The sequence below is a fragment of the Equus caballus genome, chromosome 2 (genome assembly GCF_041296265.1).
Source record: "Equus caballus isolate H_3958 breed thoroughbred chromosome 2, TB-T2T, whole genome shotgun sequence".
In the NCBI taxonomy this organism is placed as follows: domain Eukaryota; kingdom Metazoa; phylum Chordata; class Mammalia; order Perissodactyla; family Equidae; genus Equus; species Equus caballus.
Genome location: NC_091685.1, coordinates 24,744,897 through 24,752,742, shown reverse-complemented (window position 1 = coordinate 24,752,742; position 7,846 = coordinate 24,744,897).

Genomic DNA, 7,846 nt, shown 5'->3' with positions numbered 1-7,846 from the left:
TGCATTCTATCTGCCTCCAGCTGGCAGCATTTTCCACTTCCTTGAAGCACAGACTTGATACAGAGAACTACCTCCTCTGCAAAACTTTCGCTGAGTCTCCTGGTTATTGATTGTTCCGCTAAAGTCTCAAAACACCTTATGCAATCCCCTATCATAGCACTTACCACATTGTACTGTAAATGCCTATTTTCATGATTCTCTCCTACTTAGACCTACCTACTTGGGGCAATCTAGCGCATTGTTGAACAAATGAATGACTCTTCCCTCCATCTAGCTCTCAGCCTGGCCCTAAAATGTCAGTAAATAATATAATAACATAAGGATAATGATAACAGCTATGATAATAGCTACCACCTATTAAGCATCTACTCTATTTCCAAGCCCTGGGAAGGTGTCTTTAAATATATGATCAAGTTTATGCTTCAGAATAACCCTGTGAGGAAGATATTATTATCCTCATTTTAAAAGGGATCAGAGGCTCAGAGAGATGAAATGACAGAAGCAGGATTCAGCCCAAGTGTCTGCCTCCGAAGCCCAAGTAAGTGTGATGTTAGTGTCTGACTCCAGTCAATAACTGGTGTCCCTTAGCGTAAGCTGGAAACCCTTCCGAGATGTTGGAAACACCCCCCACTGAGAGCAAAAGGCCTGAGACCACGGCAATGCCACCAACTCCCCACACCCTGCGGACAGCAGGGAAATGCTCTCACCTCTGACGTGAGTGACCTCATCCACACAGTTTCCCAAGTAAGGCTGCACACCTCAAAGAGATCGGGAAAGGGGCTGCAGGCGCCTTATTACAGCGTGAACCACCCTTGGCAGTGAGTTTCACACATAATAAGTGCCCTGAGTTTATCCAGTGCCTTTGCTGAAGCATTCCAAGTGCCATTAGCTTATTAATCTGCCCAGCGCCCCTGTGAGGCAAAGCTGGTGGTATTCTTGACTGATTTTATAGAGCGTTAGCTCCTTGAGAGCGGGAGCTATGTGGGCCTGCCACACACACAGGTTAGAAAGGAGTAATGGGGGTGTGGCAAAGAAACAAAAACCCTTGGAGAAGTGGTTTTAGACAAAGGTAGGGACACAACCCAGATGCCTTCTTCCTACCCTGGGACTCTAGACTGTTTCATCTGGCATCCTTGCATGGCCACTTAGTTGCTGTTAACTCTGGGAAGTTACTTCATCTAGTCTCAATTTCCCCATCTGTAAGGAAAAGCTAACAGTACCCACCTCCTAAGGTAGTTTTGAGCATTACAGGAGTTAGTGTATATAACAGGTAGCACCACAGTGGACAGACAGTAAGTGTTCAATAAGTGTTAGCTATTATTACAACTATTAGAATGGTACTTGGCACTGTGGAATGACTAAATGGAACGAGCTTTGCTACTACTGGCTTTATAGAGTTTATTTCAAAATTGCAGGCTCTGCTACTTACTATTAGGTTTGTGACCTTGGCCAGATGGCTTAACTTCATGAAGGAAACTTCATCCTCATCTGTGAAATGGGATAGACTGAAATGAAGATCTTGAAAGGGCTTTGGAAACTGTCAAGCACTATACAAACATTAACTGCGGCTTTGTACTATGACTGTACAGGAATCCCAGCTCTGCCCCTGAAATTCCTAACGAAAGTTTCCTCCTGTGTAATATGGGCATGGTGATCGTATCTCTCTCAGGGGGTTGTTGTGAAAAAAGTAAATGATTAAAGACAATATATTTAAAGTACCTAGCACAGTGGGAAGTGGTCCATAGATGTTACTTCGCCACCCCCTAATAAGTGTTGCCTTTCAGTGTGCTAAAGGAAGCCACGGAGTGTGGTGGAAAATTTATGGAACTAATAGAGCTGGGACTACTCCTGGCTTTGCCACTGTGTGACCTTGAGCAAGTTACCTAACCTCTCTGAGCTTTCAGAGTCCTGGCTTCTAACAGGAGAGAAGGTATGCCTACCTTGCAAAGTTTTAGGAACATAAGACTGATTGACCTAGCACAGACCTTGCCTCGGAGCAAGAGCTTGCTCAATTAATGGGAGCTACTAACAAATGCACAGACAGGCCTAAGAACTACTCTTGTGGAAGGGACCCAGTTGGAAGCAAGGACCAAAATTCCCCAACCCGAAACCAAATGGGGTCATGAACTGCAAAGTAAGTGATCCAGGCTCTGCAAAGTTCAGCTGAGTTTGGGAGGTTCCCGCCCAGCACTGCTTAGCTTGTCTGGACCCTGCCAGTGGACCGGTCAGAAGAAGGCCATAAGAGGACCCAACCCACCCAAAGTGATAACAGGGGAGGAGGAGGCAGGGGGAGAAAGGAATGTACTGATTCACTGCCCCACCCATCCCCTGCCTCTAATCTCTCTTCCGGAATTTTACAGCCCTCTCTTACTGGGGCGGAGGCGGAGGGGACAGGGCGGGGGTTACCAACGGCTGCCGGAACCCCACCCCACCCCCCCTTGCCAATCAGCTTCTGCGGGAAGCCCCGGGGAGTCGTGCACGACCCCGGCAGTTTGCTCTCAGCTCCCGCCTGCGACAGAAGAGCCTCCTGCGTGCCGATGGGGGGAGCCCAGCGGGGAGAGAGGGCAGCTGTGAATTCCGGGAGACGTCACGGCTCGCGCTGGGGGTGGGTCCGCGGGCGGGCGGAGAGTTCCCTCTCCCGGTGCTGGAGAGCGGCGGCTGAGTCACAGCTGGGGCCTGGGTGCACTGGCAGACCGCGGCCTCCTTCAGGATCCTTGCCGCGGCCAATCAGCTATCAGGATCCCCCTCGCCACCCCCGTCAGGTGTCACTGGATTGCAGCCAGAAATCCAGAAAGAAAACGACTTCAAGACCTGGCAGCGAGGAAGAAGGGAAAGTTTACAAACATAGCTCAGGCCCCTTATTTTATCTTACTAAAGATGGGGCAACTCAGGCCCCGAGAGGGCGGGGATCTGCTCAAGGCGGTGCTGAAAATCAGGGACACACGCCAGGCCCCCTCTTTAACCTCGGGCGCTGCCCTGCCTGCTGGATTCAGTTCACATTCTCTAATACCTGGAGACTTAGTTTCCCCGTTTGGCAGCTGGAAAATATCAAAGAATTTATTAATAACTGTAACAGGAGCTGCTGGAAGAAAAGCAGCAAATCTCCCTACACAACAAAGGGATTAGGAGGTACTGATGTTCGCAGCTGACGTTTATTGAGCACTTACTATTTGCCATGCACTGTTGTTCTAAGCACTTTACTGTATATGTATTAACTAATTTAATTTTCACAACAATCCTAGGAGGAGGAAATTATTGTTATCCCCATTTTACATATGAGGAAACTGAGATGAATAACAGCGAAGCCACTTGACCAGGGTCACGTGGTCAGCTAGTGTATGATGGAGTCAGGATTTGAACCCAGGCCCCACTCCCTCAACCACTGCCATCTGCCTCTCCTAATGAGAATGTGGTTACAATCTACCTACATTCCGGATGTTGGTTTAACAGTGTAGGCTCTTTTCATTATGGCAACCTCTTTCAGAGTGACTTAGATTATCTGTGTGTGTATAGATATTTAATATATGCTCTCTGGCCGTGATTATGTTTCTACACACTGAGAGATCAAAGCACCAGGTTAAATGGGGCAATCAAGGTCACAGTGTGAAATGGAGAGGACTCCTTTCCCAATGGTCCAGAGTTGTCTTAATTCTGTCAGGCTCCATGGCCAGAATCTCGACTTTCTCCCCACAATGGGTCCCACTTTACCTAGGGGTCACCTGGAGTACCCATGTCCACACAAACAATCCTAACTTGACTACTGTTATGTTTTTCAAGGATCCTAAAAGGTTGCCCTGCCCCCCAAAACATATCCCCAACCCCATCATCAGCTTGTACACAGTTGAAGGTTTCTTTCTCGGTTTAAAGCCAAAATGACAGTTCATCTTTTGTAAAACTGTGAACATCACAAGAGAGAAAAATAAACTGGATCTCACCAGCTATTTCCATGTAATGAGAACAAGATTATCAGATCCTCCCTAAAAATGAGTTTCAGTAGGAGAGAGAGCAGAAGGACTTTGAGCTCACCGAATTAACGTCTGACAGAACTTCAAAACTCATCTAGTGCAACTTCTCCATTTATAGGCCCAGGTAAAGAAAAGGAGTTTCCCAGGCCATTCAGAGATATTGAGGGCCTGGGAGGAGGTGGGAGGACCCATGTGGGGAAGGGAATAGAAGGCAGGCAAAAGGGCAAAAGATTAGATTAGCCCCAATGTCAGAAGCCTTTCCTTCTAGTTGTTTTAGAAAATCTGTGCCCCCAGCCTTAAAAATGATATGTGCATTTTATAGTAAGTAAATTATACTTTAATAAAGCTGTTAAAAAATAAGAGATGCTTCTTGGGGCTGGCCCGGTGGCGCAGTGGTTAAGTGTGCATGCTCCAATTAGCGGCCCAGGGTTCCCTGGTTCGGATCCCAGGTGCGGACATGGCACCGCTTGGCAAGCCATGCTATGGTAGGCGTCCCACATATAAAGTAGAGGAAGATGGGCACAGATGTTAGCTCAGGGCCAGTCTTCCTCAGCAAAAAGAGGAGGATTGGCAGCAGATGTTAGCTCAGGACTGGTCTTCCTCAAAAATTAATTAATTAATTAAATTTGAAAAAAAAAGAGATGCTTCTTGTAAAAAAATTTTTAATTACAGAGATAAACGCTCAATAAAGTAAAAGTCCCCTACAAACATACCCAGGAAAAGAACCACGATTAACAATTTGTATCACATTGTTCCTCCAGATTTTTCTCTGTATACTCATATTTTTTTCTGTGTAGTCATATATGCATGCACGTGTGTGTGTGTGTGTTTAATAGAAATGGAATTGTTTCTCTTAACACTATGTCTTGGACAGTTTCCCATGTCAGTACATTTAGATCTACCTTATTCTTTTAAAGGCTGCCTACATACAATGGCTGAACTATACTTAACAGGTTCCCTGGTGATAGATAGTTGGATTGTTTCCAATTTTTTGTTATTACAAGCAGTACTGCAATGGACACTTTTGCACATACATCTTGGAGCCTTTTTAGGGGAATTCTGTAGGATCAATTCCCAGGGAAACTGTTGCTTTTAAAACAACATGCTTCGTAAACTATCATTTCAACTTATTCCAAATGCCTTGACATAAAAGCCTGTTCCTGACCAAAATCACTTAAAGTACTTAGGATATAGTACACATTAAAGAAATGTTAGTTATTTTCGTGATTATTATTACTGTTATTTCATGATATCATTAGTGCGGTGAGTAGACGTTCCTTCAGTCGACAATTCTTGATGCACCTCGGCCACGCGATGGGCCTGAGGATCCGACAGTGAACACCTGTAGACTCTGTCCCGGCGAGGACGTGCCAGTCGGCAACTACAACACCGTGCGGTAAGTGCTGCTGAAGGGTTAGCTGCAGGGAGATAAAGGAGCTTGTGGGAGGAACATTAACCAGCCTGAAGAAGGGCAGACAAGAGAAGGGTGATGATGAAGAAGGAACGGCTTGAATTATCCAAAGAGAGAAGGCAGTGAGTGCCCCAGGCACTAGAAGCATCCAAGCAGAGGCCAAGACACCATCTCCAAGACATACTGGTAGGAATAGTAAACCAAACCAGTGGTTCTCCAATGTCTACCCCCAGACTGGTGCTAGTGCATGGGGAAAGAAGAAAAATAAGGATAAAGAGGTGAATTTTCAGATGCTAAATTTAATCATTTTAAGGGACAGTCTTTCATTCTGAGAGTATACCCTTCCATTTTTCTGGTATTAAAATGTCCTTTCTTGTATGATGTGATGGTTGTGGTACTTGACACTTGTTTTCTTTAATCTTCTTGTTTGGTCAAACTAAAAGCTGACAACCCTATCTGGGTACTCTTTCACATTTTTTAAACTTTTGACTATTGATAACATCTAAAAGTCTGGGACCTCTGAGCCAGGTGACTCCTAAGGTTCTTTCTGTCTCTCTGGTTGTAAAAATCTCTGCTGAACAGTGATTAAGTCCTAAAGCTAAATTAACTTTGGAATCTGTGAACCAAATCCTTTGCGACAGACCCAAGGTAAAAATAAACACATAAGAACATGAGTAAGTAAAAGATAGAAAAATGATTTGGGTACCCCCTCAAACACTTTTATTTTTTGGTTCCCAAACCACATAAGAGTACCTCCAGTTTCCATATAGACTTGCTCTCCTGCTCCTGGGGACTGCAGCACTGAAGAAGGGAAACCACAGAAATAACACATAGAAGTAATATGGGGAAAATCAATTTGGTGCAGTTTTCACAAATCTTTAAAACAGAGCGATTTAAGTGATGATGGGGTTTCATGACCAGAGGCAGCAGAGCCTCTGATAGGAATGCTGGTGTTTTTCTGGCATTTCTCTGAGTGGATGGGAGGGGGAAGAAAATGGGTTTTTTTCCTCCCCTTTCACTTATAAGAAAATGGAAGTAATGAAAAGCCGAAGTCTCCTGTAACGTCCCATTAAGAGGAACAAATGAAAGGCAGCTCCCCCGTTACCAGAAAACGCAAACCCTCAGCCAGGTCCTGGGCAGACCTCCTGATGTGGCAGGAACTAAGTATTCACCAACACTCCTGGCACTGCTGTTACCATGGCAACTCCTCACCTTTTGCATTCCTTGACTTGGGGGTTGAGACTGGTTCGGGGCACATTTGAGTTTTCACGTTTCTCCATGGTTTCTGGGAAAGGACAGGGGAGGAAAGGGGAAGGATCTAAGTCGGCTTGCCTGCTGCTTTGGCTGTTTGCTTTCAGCTTGTGTAACTAGGCCTCTCTGGGTGAAAGGGGCCTGCAGCAGGGTGAGGAAGTAGAAATGGCTGTGGCAGAGCCCAACTGACCTAGGTTCAAATCCCAGCTCCTCAGTGAATCCATTTATTCATTCAAACAAGCCCTCCTCCGGGCCAGGCACTAGCAGGTACAGAGAGATGACTGAATAGCCAGAGTTGCCCCTCAGAAAGCTGGCAGTCCAGAGGGAAAGCTGGGTCAGCATGATCACAAGCCAATATGGTAGATGATTTCACAGAGGCAGGTGCCGGTTCTTTCATTGCCCAGAGAGGTGACCTTGTGGGGAGGAGAGAAACGATAGGAAACCCACCCTGCATTGAGAAGGGCTCTTAGGAACACTCCAGCAAGGCTTCCTTCCTCTTGGGTCCACAAGAGTTCAGCAATGAGGGCATCACATTAAGGGTGAGTTGAGACTTGCACTATGACCTCAAGCAAATCAATTCACTTTCCTGAGCCTCAGTTCCCCCATCTATAAACCAAAGCTAAGAATAACTATCTTACTCTTGTTGAGAAAAATTATGTTAATTAATATATAATGATGAAGCAAAGAGGAGACAGACCGGATTCAAAACCTGACTCTCCAATGCCCAACTGGGTGATCTTGGATAATTCTGAACTTTAACCCCTCTGAGCCTCAGTTTCCTCACCTGTAAAAGGGTAATCATAATCATACTAACTCAAAAGAGTGTTGCTAGAATTAGATAACACAGGTAAACCACACAGTGCCAGCGTACAATAATGCCAGTTACTTCTGATGACAGAGGTAGAGCTCCAGTGCCAGATGTGTTCTAACTCAGATATTATTGATAGTATTGTCACATGGCACCCGGTTGGCACTCTGTAAACATTACTTTCCCAACCTATTTTGGACCCTTTCCTCTGGCTACTCTACCTTTGTGCCTTCTCTAACTTCCAAATGGCCTGGCTATTTCTCAGTCCAAGGAGGGTGCAGCTTGAGGTTTGCATTCTCACTCCAGCATCCCCTTTTTCACTGTGACCTTAGCCTCTCTCCTGGGCTGAATGAAGGAGAGAGCGCCTGGGCCTGGCCCCAAAGGGCTCCTCTGAGACTGAGGTAGGGGAAA